Below are 22,335 nucleotides of genomic sequence, written 5' to 3' on the forward strand. Positions count from 1 at the left end.
AGCTGCACTGTCACATGTTCATGGGTCTCTGCTGGTCTGAGTCAGCTGAGGACATGAATCTGCCCCTTCGCTGAAGCATCTCCAGTGCAGGTGGGATAACTAATCATGGTGAGGACTCCACCACATTGTGCAGAAGGATGGGCTGAAGGAGGGAGGAGACCCACAGAGGCTCTGAGCCAGAAGAGGCCCTGCTCACTTTCACCTATGAGGGACTGATACAGAAGCTACAAGGTCCATTTGCTGCTGTATCCTGGCCGTCAGTGAGTTGAGGACACATGAGGCAGATGGTGGCTGTGGGTCAGGGAGACCCTCTTTCTGTGTAAGTGTCGGCAGAGAGCCTGGTGCTCACCCCAGCCCTCACCCTGCGGAAATGAGAACCAGGCTCCTGGGAAGGGTGCAGTTCCCCTTCCTGTGGGGGTTCAGATGTGACAGCTCCATGTCAGAAAGGCCCCAAAGTACAACTAGCCACATCCTGTGTGTCTGTGTGTCCTGAAGGCACCATGGTCTCCTCCATCTGCACAGCTGGGACAAGTGGTGGGAGACTCCATGACCCCCACCCTCATAACCCTGCTCTGCTTTGGTGAGGTGTGGGGACAGACAGAGGAGACCCTGATCTGGGAGGGAGAGACCCACCCACAGCCAGGCCCTGCTCTATCAGGAGACCCCAGGGACTCAGGAGGCTCCTTGGGGGTGTGAAGACAGGATATGCTCAGCCTTCAGGTGACAAATCTCTCACTGAGATCTGTTCCAGGGATGAGTCTGGGCCCCAGGACCCACGTACAGGCAGGTGAGTCTGTCCCCAGCTGTCCCAAGTCACTTCTCCTCAGTGGGGACAAGAAGACACCCCTGGGCAGCTGAGAATGGGGAACAGGAGCCCTGAGCTGATTGGGGGGAACATCTGGAGAGTCGGGCTCAGAACTGGGATCAGTGGGGTGGAAGGTGACTGGGGACCCAGCTTCTGATTTCCTAACAGGAACCCTCCCCAGACCCACCATCTGGGCTGAACCAGACTCTGTGATAACAAGGGGAAGCCCTGTGACTATCTGGTGTCAGGGGACATTGGATGTCCAGGAATACCAACTGGAAAAACAGGGAAGCTTCTGGGACAGAAATAAACCACTGGAGCCTGGGAACAAGGCCAAGTTCAATATCCAGTATATGACAGAGCACTATGCAATGGGATATCGCTGTTACTATCGCAGCCCTGCTGGATGGTCAGACCATAGTGATACCCTGGAGCTCATGGTGACAGGTAAGAGGACACCTGGGGCTCCCAGCTTCAAGCTTTGCCCTCAGGAATGGGGTCTGCTCTCAGGGGTGTCTCCCTCTCATAGTCCAACCCGAGGTTGATGTGGGAGGTGTGATCCCCATTTAACACTACTGCCTCCTCCTGTCCTAGGAGTCTACAGCAAACCCACCCTCTCATCCCTGCAGAGGCCTGTGGTGACCTCAGGGGGAAATAGGACCCTCCAGTGTGGGTCACAGGTGGGATTTGCCAGGTTTACTTTGACCAAGGAAGAAGAACAAAAGCTGTCCTGGACACTGGACTCACAGCCTCCAATGGCAAGTTCCAGGCCCCGTTTTCTGTGGGCCCTGTGATCCCTGGGCACAGGTGGATGTTCAGATGCTATGGCTATTACAGGAACAACCCCCAGGTGTAGTGAGAACCCAGTGACCCCCTGGAGCTCCTGGTCTCAGGTGAGGAGATTTCATAACATGCTATTCATGTTTTGAAACCCAAAATATGTCACAGCGAGCCTTGCTTTCAGGAACCCCAAGATGGTAGTGTAGGGTGAGGAATCAAGGGCTCTGGAGCAAGAGACCCCAAGAGAGAGACAGGCAGGACAGGACACTGAGGAGTTGGCAGGGGCCAGACTCTGCAGCTCACGGCCTGTCCTTCCCCCCCAGGTGTGTCTAGGAAGCCCTCCCTCCTCACCCTGCAGGGCCATGTCATGGCCCCTGGACAGAACCTGACCCTCCAGTGTCGCTCTGATGTCAGCTATGACAGATTTGCCCTGTCCCGGGATGAGGGACGTGTCCTCACCCAGCTCCCTGGCTGGCAGCCCCAGGCTGGACTCTCTCAGGCCAACTCTCCCCTGGGCCCTGTGAGTGGCTCCCTCGTGGGTCAGTACAGATGCTATGGTGGATACAACCTCTCCTCTGAGTGGTCAGCCCCCCGTGACCCCCTGGACATCCTGATCTCAGGTGAGGAGCCTAGTGGGTTGTCAGGGACCCAGACACTGCACAGTCCTTTTGGGGGGAAGGAGAAAGGGGCAGGAGAAAGAGGTGGGGTCTCAGGGAGGGGGAGGGGGAGAGACACAGAGGTAAGTGGGGAGAAGGAGACTCAGACACAGAGATAGGGACACTGAAGGTGTTCAGAGAGAGGACCAGGGAGGTGTCACCTCAGATAAAGTTAGGGGGACACCCTCACCCCTCCTTCCACTTTCTCTAGGACAGCTCTTTTACAGACCCTTCATCTCCGTGCAGCCGGGCCCCACAGTGGCCTCAGGAGAGGACGTGACCTTTGCGTGCCAGTCATGGAGCCCGACAGACACTTTCTTTCTGGCCAAGGAGGGAGCAGGAAATTGTCCCCTGCATCTCAGATCAAAGTCTAGATCTGGGCAGTTCCTGGCTGAATTCTCCTTGAGTTCTGTGAGCCCACACAGCCCTTCTCCTTACCTGTTGTCACTGCCCAGTGAACCCGTGGAGCTCGTGGTCTCAGGTGAGGACACCTGCCCCTGCCCTCTCTGAGATCAAAGGATCAGCTCAGGGCCCTGCCCCAGGAGAGCTCTGGGACATTGAGGAATGAGGGGGTGAAAGGGGTAGGTCGCAGGGGAGGGTCCAGCCGAGATAGGAGGAAACAGAGGAGAACTCCCATCCCTGGGCACTTTCCCCTAAAGTCTCAGTCAGGGTGCAGGGCAGGAAAAGTGGGATGAGATGTGGGTGAACCTCAGAGCAAAGAGACAAGACTGAGGGTAGAAGTCAGAGGCCCCCACTCACCTACCTGCTGATGTCTTTATCTCAGAATCAGAACCTCTAAGTGTCCTAGTCCCTCAACACCGGGTCCTGACCCCATGAGAGATGGAAGCTGTTATCCTGATCCCACGGAAACTTTCAGACTCATTTCAATCCTATTCCCAATACTGAGGTCGGGGTCTGCCTCCCAAAGGGAGCAGGGTGGACTTTAGCAAGGGGCCCATGTGGCTTCTGGGGCTCTGAGGATGGAGCAGCTGTGACCCTCTGTGGGCATCAGAAGGGAGGGAGGTGTATGAGGTCCAGGCAGAGAGGAGGGGTCAGACCTGAAGGGAGGAGGAATTAGGTGTGTCCCCTCCCTGAACAGGACCCCAGGAGCCATCTCCACTCAATAGGAAGCCAGGAGCAGGGACGGCACAGGGCAGGTGCTTAGTCTGGGAGTCGGGTGGGAGGGGCCAGAAGTGGCAAAGTCTGTATAGGTTCTGCCGCCTCTTGGGAGCAGGAAATTCTAAGAAAGCCTTGTCCCCTCCTGCCCTGGGTTCCCATCTGAATGAAGGGGAGGTACCTAGGTTGACCTCAAAACACCCTCCTTTCTGACCCTCTGGGGCACCTGGGATGTGCTCCTGTCTCCAGCCCTCTGTGGGCCTGTCCTGCTCCTCTTGTAACTGAGACTCGTCAGGGTTAGAAAGCTGCAGGAGATGTGGGCAGGTGCATGAGGTTTATATGAGAAGCCAGAATATTATGAAACGGTAAAGATTTACAGAGCTCTGCTGGTCAGGATCTCTCCTGCCTCACACGACATCTGCTGGTTTACCGAATCCACACTTCGCACAGCTCTGCCTGACTCCCGGGCCCCTGCTCTGTCTAGGAGGATGTGTGGTGAGGAGGAGGAGGATGGGCTGGGTCAGCAGAGTATGGCGTCCAGGCCTGATAGGAAACAGGATAATCTTGGGCAGGGAAGAAGGAGAACAGGCTGGGGACTTGGAGTGAGGATAGATGGATGCCCCCTGAACAGCTCTTATTTCTCATTTCTAAGAGCCCCTCATCCACAAGCCGGGGGTTCCCTGAGTCCTCTCAGAACAGGACAGGGGGCTGCTCAGGCCTTGGTGGGATCTGACAGAGGTGAGGGTGGAGCCCACACTAGACACTCTGTCGGAGGGGAGCTCCCCGGGCTGTCGGTGCCACCAAGCACAGACCCCTATGGTGGCCTCTGTGCTCAGGGCACACCTGAGATTAAGGAGGGGCCTCACCTGCTCACTGAGCCAGTGGAGGGGAAGTCACCACACAGCACATCCTGTGTGTGAGTCATTTCTATTCCACATCTTCTCTGCTCACTTTTCAAATGATGCTCTCTACTGTTCTAAAATAAAAGAATAGATACATAAATTTATAATTCTAATTTAACTGATATGGATTTATGATTTAAAAATAGGTGAATTCTTTTATTATTTTCATTAGGACTTAATTTAATTAATACATTTGCTTTTTCAGATAATTTTATCTTATTATCAACTCTTTCTATCCTGCACATTTAATATGGAGGAGTATTAATAAACTTAAGAAGAGTTTTCTAAGTTTTATTCACAGGAATTGTGGACATTCATTTCAATTTAAATAATAATTCAATTATTTTAAAAATTTATAAGAGGTCGGGCAGTGCCTGTGGCTAAGTGAATAGGGTGCCAGCCCCATATACTGAGGGTGGCAGGTTCAAACCTATCCCTGGCCAAACTGCAACAAAAACATAGCTGGGCATTGTGGCAGGTGCCTGTAGTCACAACTACTCGGGAGGCTGAAGCAAGAGAATCACCTAAGCCCAAGAACTGGAGGTTGCTGTGAGCTGTGATGCAATAGCACTCTACTGAGGGTGATATAGTGAGACTCTGTCTCTCTAAAAAGCAGGAAGTACACACGAAAAAGTTACTGGTTTCACTATATTTATTTAATTTCACTATAGAATTCTTCTCCATTGGCCTTTTAATTGATCTCTAACTTACTTATAAAATGCATATAAACTACAAGAAAATAGACATTTATTTCTAAATTGCATGCCAATTTTACACTTTGTGTATTAGTATGTAACTGCATATTAAATAAATATTGAAAGATTTAACTATATACATATTTATATGCAATTATATAAATTACATATAAATATACGTGTGCACATGTCTCCAAGTATATACACTCATGTTCATCCATATTCTCAGTTTTTTTTTTTTTTTGAGACAGAGTCTCACTATGTCACCCTCTATAGAGTTCTGTGGAGTCACAGCTCACAGTGACCTCATACTCTTGGGCTTAAGCGATTCACTTGCCTCAGCCTCCCAAGTAGCTAGGACTACAGGTGTCCACCACACTGCCTGGCTATTTTTTGATTGTAGTTGTCAGAGTTGTTTGGCAGGCCCAGGCTGGGTTTGAACCCCCCAGCTCTGGTATGTGTGGCTGGCACCCTAGCACCTGAGCTACAGGTGCTGAGCCATATTCTCAATGTTTTTGATGTGGTTTGTTTTTACATTAATTCTTTATAAAACCAGAAATATTATTGATTAATTCCTAGATTAATTCTTTATAAAACCAGAAATGTTGCTGATGAGCCTGCAACATCACCACCACTTCAAAAATATGTATTTATATATGTGTGAGCATGTATGAATTGCATTCTGGCTTTTTCTAACTATATAACAAAACAATTAGAAAGAGATTAAGGAATGATGAGACCCCGGTTGTGTTAGCTGAGGCTAAAATGGGGTAAAGGGGAGGCAGCCCCAGGTATTCACCTCTTTGTGCTCCCAACATTCAGGAACCCCTGAGGATCAAACCCTCATTCACGGAACTTGGGTCCTCAGTAGTTGATAACTGGCAATGTACATTTTGGGGGAAATTACATGGTGTAGTCCGTGTTCCAGACAGGAGAAAAAATATACAAGTGCCCAATTATTTTGGTATTGTTGGCTCATTTTTCTTGCTTTAGCATCTGAAAAATCTAAAGCAAAGTTTGAATTCAAAGAACACAAAGTGGCTAAAATACTTCAGGGAGGAGACTAGAGGAACTGCTACAGCCAAGAATGGGTTGATTAAGAATCTCCATAAAAGTCACATTGTGAGACATGAAGGGACACAGAATTCAGAGCCCAGGGGGGAGGCTGGGTTTGGGGCTCTTCATCCCCTCCCCCTCCTCTCCGTTTTGATTCTCAGGAGCACTTGACATCATTACCCCCTCATAGAACAAGTCAGACCCTAGGACTGGTGAGTGAGGAGATGCTCTTGATCATGGGCTGGGCACAGAATGTCAGGCCCTGTCCAGGGCAGGATGGTGTCCTGGGGGAACTTCCAGGGACCCTGGTGACTTTGATCTCTCCTGAGCACTCTGACCTCTTGTCCACAATCCCCAGCACCACACCCCCAATCACACAATGGAGAATCTCATCCACATGGACATGGCTGGCTTGATCCTGGTGGCCTTCGGAATTCTGCTGTTTCAGGGGTTGCATGGCCAGAGAAGCCCCCAAGATGTCACCAGGAGATAACTCTAGAGAGAGCGACACACCATCCAGAGTGGGAGAGTCATGGAAGTAACTCTGATGCTCCCCGGAGGTTTTGGGAGAAAAATCTAGAGTATGTGCTTTCAGGACTGTCTGCTGGTCATTTCCAGAGTGGGGGAATCAATGTTCAAGTGCAGAGACGCCATGTGGAGTGAGTCTGAATAGGGCATTAAACTGACATACTTTTCCTCTCCACCATTATTGACTTCCCTTGCTGGCTCTTCCCCTCTTTCCACTCCAGGCATGAAGCTGTGTCCCACATGTCATGGCAGCTCTGGGGCCACACCTCTGCACAGCTGCAGGCACTGGTCCACTGTCCCAAGTTCATTCTCTTCCTTTAGTCTGATGTTAAATCATTCTGCTGTGTTATGAAATCCCCTAACCCACTCTTACATTTCTGTAAGCTCTATTATAATCCTTATGTTGTCTAGCTTTTTAGTGACTTTATTAATTTCTTGAACATTTTGGCTTCTTTTTGTTGGTTAACATTCACTTTAATTCCATTCATCTTACTTGCCATCCATATTCTGAATTCTATTTCTGTCATTTCTGCACAGGAATGTGGGTGGAATCCACTAAGGTTGCTCCACTGTATCTTCTTGGGGGTGTTGAACTCTTTTGTTTTTTCACTTAGGCGGGAACCATTCACTGGCTTCTTCTCATCTGGCTTCCCTACCCTCAGCTCTGGGTTAATAGGCTTACAGGGCACCTGCTCTCCTTTGCCAGGGACTGCGTGAATGAGGCCCAGGACTGACAGTTGTTCATGGCTAGGATCTCCTCAGTGAAATCTTGGACCTTGGGATGGTTCTTCTGACCTAGCAGTACTGATGGGGATGCATTGGTGAGGTCTTGGGGGCTGGCACAGTTCTGAAGTCTTCGGATTAGAGTTGCAGTCCAAGCAGGGGCCCTGGGACATTAGGGTCAGAGCGAACTCAGACATAGAAAGAGTTTCAGGAGGCGGAGCAAGATGGCAGCCGAGTAACAGCTTCCTTGCAGCTGGGCACCGTGAGTCTGGGGAGATAGGACTCCAGGCATCTCTGGCTGGTGGGATCTGCCTATCATCACCCCTGAGAGCATACAGGGAGTCAGCGAGAGACTTCTGGACCCCAAGAGGAGGACTAAAACAGTGGAAAACCGGCAAGTGGTCGCGTGTGTTCAATCCGTCTAAACCCGCCCGCAACTGTAAGTTCAGTAGCAGCGAGACTGCAAACCAGAAAGGCCTTACCTGTGAACTGTTTTGGTGTCTTTGGACTTGGCACTCAGCTGAACTGCCTTGGGGAGAGCCTGAGCGGGAGTGCGGAGAACTTTGGCCTTTGTCTAGGGCCCCAGTCTGAGCCGCTGAGCCAGACGGAGCTAATAGTGTTTGGCTCTGGGTCACAGGCAGACATTGTGAGCGATCTGCCCCGGCAAGCTCCGCCCTCAGGGTCGCAGAGCTGGAATTGGGTGGGAGCTGGTAACCCAGCGACCAAGTAGCCTAAGGGTGGGGTCTGAGCCGCCTTGCAGCCCTAACCCTCAGGGGCAGAGGGAGACCAGTTTTGACACACAGGGTAAATGGATAGCCACTTCTCCAGTGATTCCAGCGACAAGCACTTCCCTGAGAAAGCTTCTGCTCAGTAAGTGAACAAGTTCAAAGTGCCTTTTAAGTGGGCTGAAGAGAGATTTAGGGTGTGTACATGCTGGGGTTTGAGGAACTAGCAGCCTCCAGTCGTATCAGAACTGTGATTAACATCTCATACGCCAGAAGACCACGTGTTGCCCAGACAATATTCAATAACATATACATACTGCTTTGTTTTTGGTTGTGTTTTTTTTGGTTTTTTTTTTTTGTTTGGTTGTTTTTCTTGTTTATTTTGATGTTGTGGATTATTGTTTTGTTTTTTAAGTTCAACCTTTTCCATACAGATCCTTTTTCTTTCTCAATTTTTCTAGTTTAATTATAATTTCCCATTGCTGCCTATTTCAATTATTAGAACTTCATTTTTGTCAGTGTTTCTACCGCTATTATTTGGTTTTTCCAGCCAATTTTATCCCGTAAAGTTTTCTGTTTGCTTGTTTTGGTTTGATTTATAGCATTTTTGTCTTTCCTCTCTACTTGGTGGAGGTGGGGTACTGTGTCTGATCAGGTTAGCAAAGAGCTGCTGACCTCAAGGGAACCACCCAACTGGGCACCCCCAGAAGGTGGGTTTTTTTTAAGGTTGTATCAAAGTACCCTACTGTACACCTATATTGCTCTGTCTCCCTCTTTCTGTGCCTCTCTTCTTTTTGTCAATATCCCTTTTACCCACCCCCTCTCCTTTCTCTATTTTTCTCTTTTTTTTTTTTCCTTACCACTCGGTCCTCCTTTCTTTCATTCCCTTTTTTGCTCTTAAACCTTCTCACCCTTCTGGTCCTATAACCCTTAGTCCACAGGCACGAGAACTTAAAGAGCAAGAGGAAGGGAAAGGAAAATTAGGGCAAGGAAACAGATAAAAAAATCACCCATGAGGAAGAATCAGCAGAAAACTCCAGGCAACATGAAGGACCAGTCCAGAACAACCCCGCCAAGGGACCATGAGATAGCTACTGCAGAGGATTCCACCTATACAGAAATGTTAGGAATGACAGAAAGGGAATTTAGAATACACATGTTGAAAACAATGAAAGAAATGATGGAAACAATGAAGGAAACTGCTAATAAAGTGGAAAATAACCAAAAGGAAATCCAAAAACAGAATCAAATCAGAGATGAATGATATGAAGAATATAAAAAGGATATAGCAGAGCTGAAGGAAATGAAACAGTCAATCAGGGAACTTAAAGATGCAATGGAAAGTATCAGCAACAGGTTAGACCATGCAGAAGAAAGAATTTCAGAGGTAGAAGACAAAGTTTTCGAGATAAATCAGATAGTAAAAGAGGCAGAAAAGAAGAGAGAGAAAGCAGAACGTTCTCTGTCAGAATTATGGGACTTTATGAAGCGTTCCAACATACGAGTTATAGGAATTCGAGAACGGGAAGAAGAATGCCCCAGAGGAATGGAAGCCATACTAGAGAATATTATAAAAGAAAATTTCCCAAATATCACCAAAGATTCTGACACACTGCTTTCAGAGGGCTATCGGACCCCAGGTCGCCTCAACTCTAACCGAGCTTCTCCAAGACACATTGTGATGAACCCGTCCAAAGTCAAGACAAAAGAAAAGATTCTGCAAGCTGCCAGGAGTAAGCACCAGTTGACCTACAGGGGCAAATCCATCAGAATGACCGCAGACTTCTCTAATGAAACTTTCCAAGCAAGAAGACAATGGTCATCTACCTTTAATCTACTGAAACAGAACAATTTCCAGCCCAGAATTCTGTACCCTGCTAAGCTAAGCTTCAAAATTGACGGAGAAATCAAATCATTTATGGATATACAAACATTGAGGAAATTCGCCACAACAAGACAAGCTATACAGGAAATATTTCAACCTGTCTGCACACTGACCACCACAATGGATCAGCAGCAAAGTAAGAACTCAGAAATTAAAGGACAGAACCTAACCTCCACACTGATGCAAAAGATAAAACTAAGCAATGGACTCTCACCAAATAAGACGAATAGAATACTACCACACTTATCAATTATCTCAATAAATGTTAATGGCTTGAATTCCCCACTGAAGAGACATAGATTGGTTGACTGGATTAAAAAACACAAGCCATCCATTTGCTGTCTGCAAGAAACACACCTGGCTTCAAAAGACAAATTAAAGCTCTGAGTCAAGGGTTGGAAGTCAATTTTTCAGGCAAATGGAATTCAGAAGAAAAGAGGAGTTGCAATCTTATTTTCAGATACATGTGGATTTAAAGCAACTGAAGTCAAAAAAGACAAAGATGGTCACTTTATATTGGTCAAGGGAAAAATACAACAAGAAGACATTTCAATTTTAAATATCTCTGCACCCAATTTAAATGCTCCCAGATTCTTGAAACAGACCTTACTCAGTCTGAGCAATATGATATCTGATAATACCATAATAACAGGGGACCTTAACACACCTCTTACAGAGCTGGACAGATCCTCTAAACAGAAATTAAACAAGGATATAAGAGTCTTAAATGAGACCCTGGAACAACTGTGCTTGATAGACGCATATAGAACAATCCATCCCAAAGATAAAGAATATACATTCTTCTCATAATCCCATGGAACATTCTCCAACACTGATCATATCCTGGGACACAAAACAAATATCAACAGAATCAAAAGAATTGAAATTTTACCTTGTATCTTCTCAGACCATAAGGCATTAAAGGTGGAACTCAACTCCAACAGAAATGCTCGACCCCACCCAAAGGCATGGAAATTAAACAATCTTCTGTTGAATAACAGATGGGTGAAGGAAGAAATAAAACAGGAAATCATTAACTTCCTTGAGCATAACAACAATGAAGACACAAGCTACCAAAACCTGTGGGATACTGCAAAAGCAGTTTTGAGAGGAAAATTCATCGCTTTAGATGCCTACATTCGAAAAACAGAAAGAGAGCACATCAACAATCTCACAAGAGATCTTATGGAATTGGAAAAAGAAGAACAATCTAAGCCTAAACTCAGTAGAAGAAAAGAAATACCCAAAATCAAATCAGAGATCAATGAAATTGAAAACAAAAGAATCATTCAGAAAATTAATGAAACAAGGAGTTGGTTTTTTGAAAAAATACATAAAATAGATAAACCATTGGCCAGACTAACTAGAAATAGAAAAGTAAAATCTCTAGTAACCTCAATCAGAAACGATAAAGGGGAAATAACAACTGATCCCACAGAGATACAAGAGATCATCTCTGAATACTACCAGAAACTCTATGCCCAGAAATTTGACAATGTGAAGGAAATGGATCAATATTTGGAATCACACCCTCTCCCTAGACTTAGCCAGGAAGAAATAGAGCTCCTGAACAGACCAATTTCAAGCACTGAGATCAAAGAACAATAAAAAAGCTTCCAACTAAAAAATGCCCTGGTCAAGATGGCTTCAATCCAGAATTCTATCAAACCTTCAAGGAAGAGCTTATACCTATACTGCAGATTATATTCCAAAAAACTGAGGAAGAAGGAATCTTCCCCAACACATTCTATGAAGCAAACATCACCCTGATACCAAAACCAGGAAAAAACCCAAACAAAAAGGAGAATTTCAGACCAACCTCACTCATGAATATAGACACAAAAATTCTCAACAAAATCCTAGCCAATAGATTACAGCTTAGCATCAAAAAAGTCATTCATCATGATCAAGTAGGCTTCATCCCAGGAATGCAAGGCTGGTTTAACATACGCAAGTCCATAAACCTTATCCACCATATTAACAGAGGCAAAAATAAAGATCATATGATCCTCTCAATAGATGCAGAAAAAGCATTTGATAAAATCCAGCATCCTTTTCTAATTAGAACACGGAAGAGTATAGGCATAGGTGGCACATTTTTAAAACTGATTGAAGCTATCTATGAAAAACCCACAGCCAATATTTTACTGAATGGAGTAAAACTGAAAGCTTTTCCTCTTAGAACTGGAACCAGACAAGGTTGTCCTCTGTCACCATTACTATTCAACATAGTGCTGGAAGTTCTAGCCAATACAATTAGGCAAGACAAGGAAATAAAGGGAATCCAAATGGGAGCAGAAGAGTTCAAACTCTCCCTCTTTGCTGACGACATGATCTTATACTTAGAGAACCCCAAAGACTCAACCTCAAGACTCCTAGAAGTCATCAAAAAATACAGTAATGTTTCAGGATATAAAATCAATGTCCATGGGTCAGTAGCCTTTGTATACACCAATAACAGTCAAGATGAGAAGCTAATTAAGGACACAACTCCCTTCACCATAGTTTCAAAGAAAATGAAATACCTACGAATATACCTAACGAAGGAGGTGAAGGACCTCTATAAAGAAAACTATGAACTCCTCGGAAAGGAAATAGCAGAGGATATTAACAAATGGAAGAACATACCATGCTCATGGATGGGAAGAATCAACATTGTTAAAATGTCTATACTTCCCAAAGCAATCTACCTATTCAATGCCATTCCTATCAAAGTACCTACATCGTACTTTCAAGATTTGGAAAAAATGATTCTGCGTTTTGTATGGAACCGGAAAAAAACCCCGTATAGCTAAGGCAGTTCTTAGTAACAAAAATAAAGCTGGGGGCATCAGCATACCAGATTTTAGTCTGTACTACAAAGCCATAGTGCTCAAGACAGCATGGTACTGGCACAAAAACAGAGACATAGACACTTGGAATCGAATTGAACACCAAGAAATGAAACTAACATCTTACAACCACCTAATCTTTGATAAACCAAACAAGAACATACCTTGGGGGAAAGACTCCCTATTCAATAAATGGTGTTGGGAGAACTGGATGTCTACATGTAAAAGACTGAAACTGGACCCACACCTTTCCCCACTCACAAAAATTGATTCAAGATGGATAAAGGACTTAAACTTAAGGCATGAAACAATAAAAATCCTCAAAGAAAGCATAGGAAAAACACTGGAAGATATTGGCCTGGGGGAAGACTTCATGAAGAAGACTGCCATGGCAATTGCAACAATAACAAAAATAAACAAATGGGACTTCATTAAACTGAAAAGCTTCTGTACAGCTAAGGAGACAATAACCAAAGCAAAGAGACAACCCACACAATGGGAAAGGATATTTGCATATTTTCAATCAGAAAAAAGCTTGATAACCAGGATCTATAGAGAACTCAAATTAATCCACATGTAAAAAGCCAACAATCCCTTATATCAATGGGCAAGAGACATGAATAGAAATTTCTCTAAAGACGACAGACGAATGGCTAACAAACACATGAAAAAATGTTCATCATCTCTATATATTAGAGAAATGCAAATCAAAACATCCCTGAGATATCATCTAACCCCAGTGAGAATGGCCCACATCACAAAATCTCTAAACTGCAGATGCTGGCGTGGATGTGGAGAGAAGGGAACACTTTTACACTGCTGGTGGGACTGCAAACTAGTACAACCTTTCTGGAAGGAAGTATGGAGAAACCTCAAAGCACTCAAGCTAGACCTCCCATTTGATCCTGCAATCCCATTACTGGGCATCTACCCAGAGGGAAAGAAATCCTTTTATCATAAGGACACTTGTACTAGACTGTTTATTGCAGCTCAATTTACAATCGCCAAAATGTGGAAACAGCCTAAATGCCCACCAACCCAGGAATGGATTAACAAGCTGTGGTATATGTAAACCATGGAATACTATTCAGCCATTTAAAAAAATGGAGACTTTACATCCTTCGTATTAACCTGGATGGAAGTGGAAGACATTATTCTTAGTAAAGCATCACAAGAATGGAGAAGCATGAATCCTATGTACTCAATCTTGATATGAGGACAATTAATGACAATTAAGGTTATGGGGGGGGAAGCAGAAAGAGGGATGGAGGGAGGGGGGTGGGGCCTTAGTGTGTTTCACACTTTATGGGGGCAAGACATGATTGCAAGAGGGACTTTACCTAACAATTGTAATCAGTGTAACTGGCTTATTGTACCCTCAATGAATCCCCAACAATAAAAAAAAAATAAAGAAAGAAAGAAAGAAATTGCCAAGTTTTTGAAACAGAATGATAATGACTACACAAATTATCAGAACCTCTGGGATACCACAAAGGCAGTTCTAATAGAGAAATTTGTAGCACTGCATGCCTTCCTTAAGAGAACTGAAAGAGAGGAAGTCAACAACTGGTACATCTCAGGCAACTGGAAAAGGAAGAACATTCCAACCCCAAACCCAGCAGAAGAAAAGAAATAACTAAAATTAGAGCTGAATTAGATGAAATTGAAAACAAAAGAATTATTCAAAAGATCAATGAATCAAAGTTGGGTTTCTATTGAAAAGTTTTAAAAAATAGATAAACCCTTGGCTAGTCTAACCAGAAATAGAAAATTAAAATCCCTAATTTCATCAATCAGAAATGACAAAGGTGAAATAACAACAGACACATGTTTATTTTTTCAACTTAGGTGAAAATACTTTAATGCCATGTATTTTAAAATCTTCATTTCAAGTCATTTTCAAAGAAATTTGTACTCACACAGTAAGTCCTGATATTTTTTTGTGCTTATAGTTTTCGTGCTATTTTAAAGTTAGCAGACCCCACAAATTTTTAATATCTGTAACACTCTATTTACCTATGTAGCCATCACACACTTAACATTATCTTCCAGACAGTTCTATATGCTTCCTTTACTGTAACTAAGTTGTATTTGTAACTTTAAAAGTATTTAGGAAACTGATTTATCCTATTATAATCAGTTCCATTTCTCAGTCTAGTCTTGTATTTTACCAAAACAGTATATTTAGGAATTTGGAGATTTCATTATAAATACATTGTTCATGTGCCCATATTTTGTTGGTCAAATGATTAACGGTATTAAGGAATAACATACAGCATAGAGGTTGGTTTCTCTCATTTTTTCCAGGTCTTCTTTTATGTCCTTCATTTTCTTGCAATATTTCTTGCCCCTTGACTTGACTGTATAGTTGATTTTTACAATGACACAGCTTTACTTAAGCATTTTTTACCACAATTTCAAACATAACTATTGTCTCTAGAAAGAAAAATCTGTAAATAATTGTTTGACCCAGCATTCATGTGATTTCTTTTTTTAATGGTTGCAGTTCGTTGAGGGTATAAAGAATTGGGTCACACCGCTTGTATTTATTAGGTAAAGTCCCTCTTATAGTTGTGTCCTGCCCACAAGAGGTGTGCTATGTCCCATAACCCCCATCCCCCTCCCTCTTCCATTCTCCCTACTCCTTTCTTCCCATGCCCCCTCCTTGAATTGATTTGTGTTTTTCTCTTATGAGGACATGTATTAGATCGTCTATTGACTTCATATTAGAATTGAATACATGGGATTCTTGCTTCTCAATTCTTGTCATACCTTACTAAGAAGAATGTGTTCCAGTTCTACCCAGGTTAATACAAAAGATGGAAAGTCTCCACCATTTTAATGGCTGAAAGGTATTCCATGGTAGACGTATACCACAGCTTGTTAATCCATTCCTGGGTTCTGATCATAAATATTAACAAAATAAATTTTATTCTCCCTAGGATTTTACCTAGCAGTTTGCTACTGGATCATTTCCAAATACTACAAAGGTGCCTTTGTGATTACTGGAATATACATCCATGATTGTCCTTTGCATTTCCTTCTTCATTGTGTTTACTAGAGACATATAGAATTTTAAAAATTTTCAGTGCTTCAGTCTTATTTCCAAAAACATTCATGTGCTGCTAATTATAACCACTGCAATAGTGAAAAGGGTTCTCTTTAATACTGAAAAGTAATCAAAAATAATACGAGAGATAATGCCTCCTTAATATACCACAGTTTTGACCAATTTGTGAATTTAGGAGTGGGTGTTGGTAAGTTTCACCTAAACAATAGACACATTTTACTTGGCTGCTTTTTGAATTTTGTTAAATGTATATATTTAATAATTTTATATTATATTACTATATATTATATTAGTATATATTAGTACATATTACCACTTGATAATTTTTATATATGCTTAAATATATATGCATAGTAAAAATGCAATTAAAATAAAACACACTCATACTGTGTCCTGCTACTTATTAATTAAACAAAGCTAATTTCCCATGATATTCTGAATCTTTCTTTTTCTCATCTTCCCCCATAACTCTAAGTCCTGGAGAATCAGTTGTCAACAGAATGTCCTCCTGACGCCCACAGCTGCCCAGGGCTCCCCTGCGAGACGCACAGGCTGTGCTCAGTCTCACTCTGAGGCTGCACAGGTTCAGTCATGGCAGTGCCACAAATAATAATTCTGCCAGAAACAGCTGAGTCCTGACAGGTTCTTGATGTTTGTATTCACTTGGAATAATTGTTTTCATGAGAAAAGACATTTTCTGGATGCAACGAGAACAACACAACTGTTGCTTTCAGTCTCTAGATCCCCCTCATTCAAATAAAAACATGCTCCGCCATCTCCTCTCAATGGAAGGATTAGTTTCTGTTAACTCAAACTGGGGCATCACCTTTCTCCTTCAGACTGGTGCTGGTATCCTTAGAAATTCTTCACTCTTTTACTTTTATAACTTTACCATTATTACTTCAAAGATCCTGAAACCCAGAGACCTGATCCTCCACCAGCTAGTCTTAGCTAACAGCTTGGTTCTCTTATCCAAAGGGGTCCCTCAGACAATGGCAGCTTTTGGATTGAAATCTTTCCTGGATGAGGCTGGATGTAAACTTGTCTTCTATTTACACAGAGTGGCCAGAGGAGTTTCCCTGAGCACCACCTGCCTCCTCAGTAGCTTTCAGGCCATTAAGCTTTGTCCAAGTATCTCTAGGTGGCTGGACCTCCAAATTAGATCCCCAACGTGCATGGTTTTCTGCTGTTTCCTCTGCTGGATCTTGCACCTGGTGCTAAATATCCATATTGCAAATCATGTAACTGGCCCAACAAATAGCAAAAACCTGAGTATGGAAAAATTGTACAGATACTGCTCCTCACCCTATCAAGGGAGGTTGGTCTTCTCAGTAACTGCAGTCGTTTTCTCTTTCACGGATAGTCTGTGTGTGGCCCTCATGGCCTGGACCAGCGGCTCCATGGTCCTCGTCCTGCACAGGCACAAGCAGAGAGTCCAGCACATCTGCAGCAGCAGCCCCTCCCCCACAACTGCTCATGAAACTAGAGCCACACACACCATCCTCGTCCTGGTCGGCATGTTTGTCTCCTTTCATGCTCTAGCTGGTATTTTATCCTACAGGGTGACCCAGATGCAGAGCCCAGGCCACTGGCTGAGGGGCATCTCCTTCCTGGTGTCTTCAGGCTTCCCGACACTCAGCCCCTTTGTGTTCATTGTCAGTGACGACAGAGTCTCACGGTTCTGCTTTGCCTGCTGGACAAGAAAGACCATTTCTCCAAGTACAGCATCTATGCTGTAAGTTCCCTCCAGAATGTTGAACCATTTACTTAACCACCCTCCTAGTCATATGCTCACACATGCCAGATAAGGTACATGATTTTTGCAATTCTGTTTTGAATAAATGGGACAATAACTGTGACCTCCTATTGCTTATTAAAGAGTCAAAAATGAACATGGTGTAAATTATTACCCAAATATATGGTGGTTTGCCAAAAAATTAAACATAGAGTTGCCATATGATCCAGAAATTTCACATTGGAGTATATATCCCAGAAAATCAAACAGATTGAACAGATAAAAACAGAATTAAAACAAATCACTAAATGAACTAAAATAAAAACACAATGTTTCAAACTATAGGATTCAGCAAAAGCAGTAACAAGGGGAAATGTTTTGTGGTAAATGTCTGCATTAGGAAAAAAGAAAGAACGATGAAACAACAAATTAGAAAAAGAATGACCTTCAAACCTAGCTAAAGGAAGCAAATGTGAATCAGAGCAGAAATAAATCAGACAATGGAAAACCAATAGAAAAAAGTGAACAAATTGAGTTGGTATTTTGAAAAGATAAATAAAATCGATAAACCCGGAGGCGGAGCAAGATGAGAGCCGAGTAACAGCTTCCTTGCATCTGGGCACCGTGAGTCTGGGGAGATAGGACTCCAAGCATCTCTGGCTGGTGGGAACTGCCTATCATCACTCCTAGGAGGATACAGGGAGTCAGCGAGAGACTTCTGGACCCCAAGAGGAGGACTAAAACAGTGGAAAACCGGCAAGTGGTCGCGTGTGTTCAATCCGTCTAAACCCGCCCACAACTGTAAGTTCACTAGCAGCAAGACTGCAAACCAGAAAGGCCTTACCTGTGAACTGTTTTGATGTCCTTGGACTTGGCACTGAGTTGAACTGCCTTGGGGAAGGCCTGAGCGGGAGTGCGGAGAACTTTGGCCGTTGTCTAGGGCCCCAGTCTGAGCCGCTGAGCCAGACGGAGCTAATAGTGTTTGGCGGTGGGTCACACGGATCCATTGTCAGTGATCTGCCCCGGCAAGCTCCGCCCTCAGGGTCGCAGAGCTAGAAACGGGTGGGAGCTGGTAACCCAGCAACCAAGTAGCCTAAGGGTGGGGTCTGAGCCGCCTTGCACCCTAACCCTCAGGGGCAGAGTGAGACTGGTTTTGGCACACAGGGTAAGTGGATAGCCACTTCAGCAGTGATTCCAGCGAGAAAGCTGGGAAAGCTTCTGCTCAGAAAGTTTACAAGTTCAAAGTGCCTTTTAAGTAGGCTGAAGAGAGATTTAGGGGTTTGAGAAATCAGCAGCCTCCAGTTGTATCAGAACTGTGACTAACATCTCATACCCCAGAAGACCACGTGTTGCCCAGACAATATTCAATAACATATACAAACTGCTTTGGTTTTGGTTGTGTATTTTTTTTTTTTTGTTTGGTTGTTTTTTTTGTTTGTTTATTTTGACGTTGCTGATGTTCTTTTGTTTTTTTAATTTCAATCTTTTCCATACAGATCCCTTTTTCTTTCTCAATTTTCCTAGTTTAATTATAATATCCCATTGCTGCCTTTTTTAATAACTACAACTTCACTTTTGCTAGTGTTTCTACCGATATCATTTGGTTTTTCACCCAATTTTATCCCCGTAAAGTTTTCTGTTTGCTTGTTTTGGTTTGATTTATAGCATTTTTGTCTTTCCTCTCTACTTGGTGGAGGTGGGGTACTGTGTCTGATCAGGTTAGCAAACAGCTGCTGACCTCAAGGGAACCACGCAACTGGGCACCCCCAGAAGGTGGGGTTTTTTTAAGGTTGTGTCAAAGTACCCTACTGTACACCTATATTGCCCTGTCTCCCTCTTTCTGTGCCTCTCTTCTTTTTGTCAATATTCCTTATACCTACCCCCTCTCCTTTCTCTATCTTTCTTTTTTTCTTATCACTCGGTCCTCCTTTCTTTCATCCCCTTTTTTTGCTCTTCAACCTTCTCACCCTTCTGGTCCTGTAACCCTTAGTCCACAGGCACAAGAACTTAAAGAGCAAGAGGAAGTGAAAGGAAATTAGGGCAAGGAAACACATAAAAGAAATCACTCATGAGGAAGAATCAGCAGAAAACTCCAGGCAACATGAAGAACCAGTCTAGAACAACCCCACCAAGGGACCATGAGGTAGCTACTGCAGATGATTCCACCAGTATAGAAATGTTAGGAATGACAGAAAGGGAATTTAGAATACACATGTTGAAAACAATGAAAGAAATGATGGAAACAATGAAGGAAATTGCTAATAAAGTGGAAAATAACCAAAAGGAAATCCAAAAACAGAATCAAATAAGAGATGAACGATATGAAGAATATAAAAAGGATATAGCAGACCTGAAGGAACTGAAACAGTCAATTAGGGAACTTAAAGATGCAATGGAAAGTATAAGCAACAGGTTAGACCATGCAGAAGAAATAATTTCAGAGGCAGAAGACAAAGTTCTTGAGATAACTCAGACAGTAAAAGAGGCAGAAAAGAAGAGAGACAAAGCAGAACGTTCTCTGTCAGAATTATGGGACTTTATGAAGCATTCCAACATATGAGTTATAGGAATTCCAGAAGGGGAAGAAGAATGCCCCAGAGGAATGGAAGCCATACTAGAGAATATTATAAAAGAAAATTTCCCAAACATCACCAAAGATTCTGACACACTGCTTTCAGAGGGATATCGGAACCCGGGTCGCCTCAACTCTAACGAGCTTCTCCAAGACACATTGTGATGAACCTGTCCAAAGTCAAGACAAAAGAAAAGATTCTGCAAGCTGCCAGGAGTAAGCGCCAGTTGACCTACAGGGGCAAATCCATCAGGGTGACCGCAGACGTCTCTAATGAAACTTTCCAAGCAAGAAGACAATGGTCATCTACCTTTAATCTACTTAAACAGAACAATTTTCAGCCCAGAATTCTGTACCCTGCTAAGATAAGCATAAAAATTGACGGAGAAATCAAATCATTTACGGATATACAAACATTGAGGAAATTCGCCACAACAAGACCAGCTCTACAGGAAATACTGCAACCTGTTCTGCACACTGACAACCACAATGGATCAGAAGCAAAGTAAGAACTCAGAAATCAAAGGACAGAACCTAACCTCCACACTGATGCAAAAGATAAAACTAAGCAATGGACTCTCCAAAATAAGATGAATAGAATACTACCACACTTATCAATTATCTCAATAAATGTTAATGGCTTGAATTCCCCACTGAAGAGAAATAGATTGGCTGACTGGACTAAAAAACACAAGCCATCCATTTGCTGTCTGCAAGAAACACACCTGGCTTCAAAAGACAAAGTAAAGCTCCGAGTCAAGGGTTGGAAGACAATTTTTCAGGCAAATGGAATTCAGAAGAAAAGAGGAGTTGCAATCTCATTTTCAGATACATGTGGATTTAAAGCAACTAAAGTCAAAAAAGACAAAGATGGTCACTTTATATTGGTCAAGGGAAAAATACAACAAGAAGACATTTCAATTCTAAATATTTATGCACCCAATTTAAATGCTCCCAGATTCTTGAAGCAGACCTTACTCAGTCTGAGCAATATGATATCTGATAATACCATCATAACAGGGACATTAACACACCTCTTACAGAGCTGGACAGATCCTCTAAACAGAAATTAAACAAAGATGTAAGAGATTTAAATGAGACCCTAGAACAACTATGCTTGATAGACGCATATAGAACACTCCACCCCAAAGATAAAGAATATAAATTCTCCTCATCACCTCATGGAACATTCTCCAAAATTGATCATATCCTGGGACACAAAACAAATATCAACAGAATCAAAATAATTGAAATTTTACCTTGTATCTTTTCAGACCATAAGGCACTAAAGGTGGAACTCAACTCTAACAAAAATGCTCAACCCCACCCAACGGCATGGAAATTAAACAATCTTCTGTTGAATAACAGATGGGTGAAGGAAGAAATAAAACAGGAAATCATTAACTTCCTTGAGCATAACAACAATGAAGACACAAGCTACCAAAACCTGTGGGATACTGCAAAAGCAGTTTTGAGAGGAAAATTCATCGCTTTAGATGCCTACATTCGAAAAACAGAAAGAGAGCATATCAACAATCTCACAAGAGATCTTATGGAATTGGAAAAAGAAGAACAATCTAAGCCTAAACTCAGTAGAAGAAAAGAAATATCCAAAATCAAATCAGAGATCAATGAAATTGAAAACAAAAGAATCATTCAGAAAATTAATGAAACAAGGAGTTGGTTTTTTGAAAAAATAAATAAAATAGATAAACCTTTGGCCAGACTAACTAGAAATAGAAAAGTAAAATCTCTAATAACCTCAATCAGAAACGATAAAGGGGAAATAACAACTGATCCCACAGAGATACAAGAGATCATCTCTGAATACTACCAGAAACTCTATGCCCAGAAATTTGACAATGTGAAGGAAATGGATCAATATTTGGAATCACACCCTCTCCCTAGACTTAGCCAGGAAGAAATAGACCTCCTGAACAGACCAATTTCAAGCACTGAGATCAAAGAAACAATAAAAAAGCTTCCAACAAAAAATGCCCTGGTCCAGATGGCTTCACTCCAGAATTCTATCAAACCTTCAAGGAAGAGCTTATTCCTGTACTGCAGAAATTATTCCGAAAAACTGAGGAAGAAGGAATCTTCCCCAACACATTCTATGAAGCAAACATCACCCTGATACCAAAACCAGGAAAAGACCCAAACAAAAAGAGAATTTCAGACCAATCTCACTCATGAATATAGACGCAAAAATTCTCAACAAACTCCTAGCCAATAGATTACAGCTCATCATCAAAA

At 42.9% G+C, this 22,335-nt stretch overlaps 1 pseudogene; it reads left to right on the top strand.

Moving 5' to 3' along the window:
* Positions 1-543: 543 nt before the first annotated feature.
* LOC128595681 (leukocyte immunoglobulin-like receptor subfamily A member 6) overlaps positions 544-22,335 on the top strand; it is an 84,439-nt pseudogene continuing 62,647 nt past the window's right edge.

This window comes from Nycticebus coucang, chromosome 10, assembly GCF_027406575.1.
Source record: "Nycticebus coucang isolate mNycCou1 chromosome 10, mNycCou1.pri, whole genome shotgun sequence".
Classification (NCBI taxonomy): domain Eukaryota; kingdom Metazoa; phylum Chordata; class Mammalia; order Primates; family Lorisidae; genus Nycticebus; species Nycticebus coucang.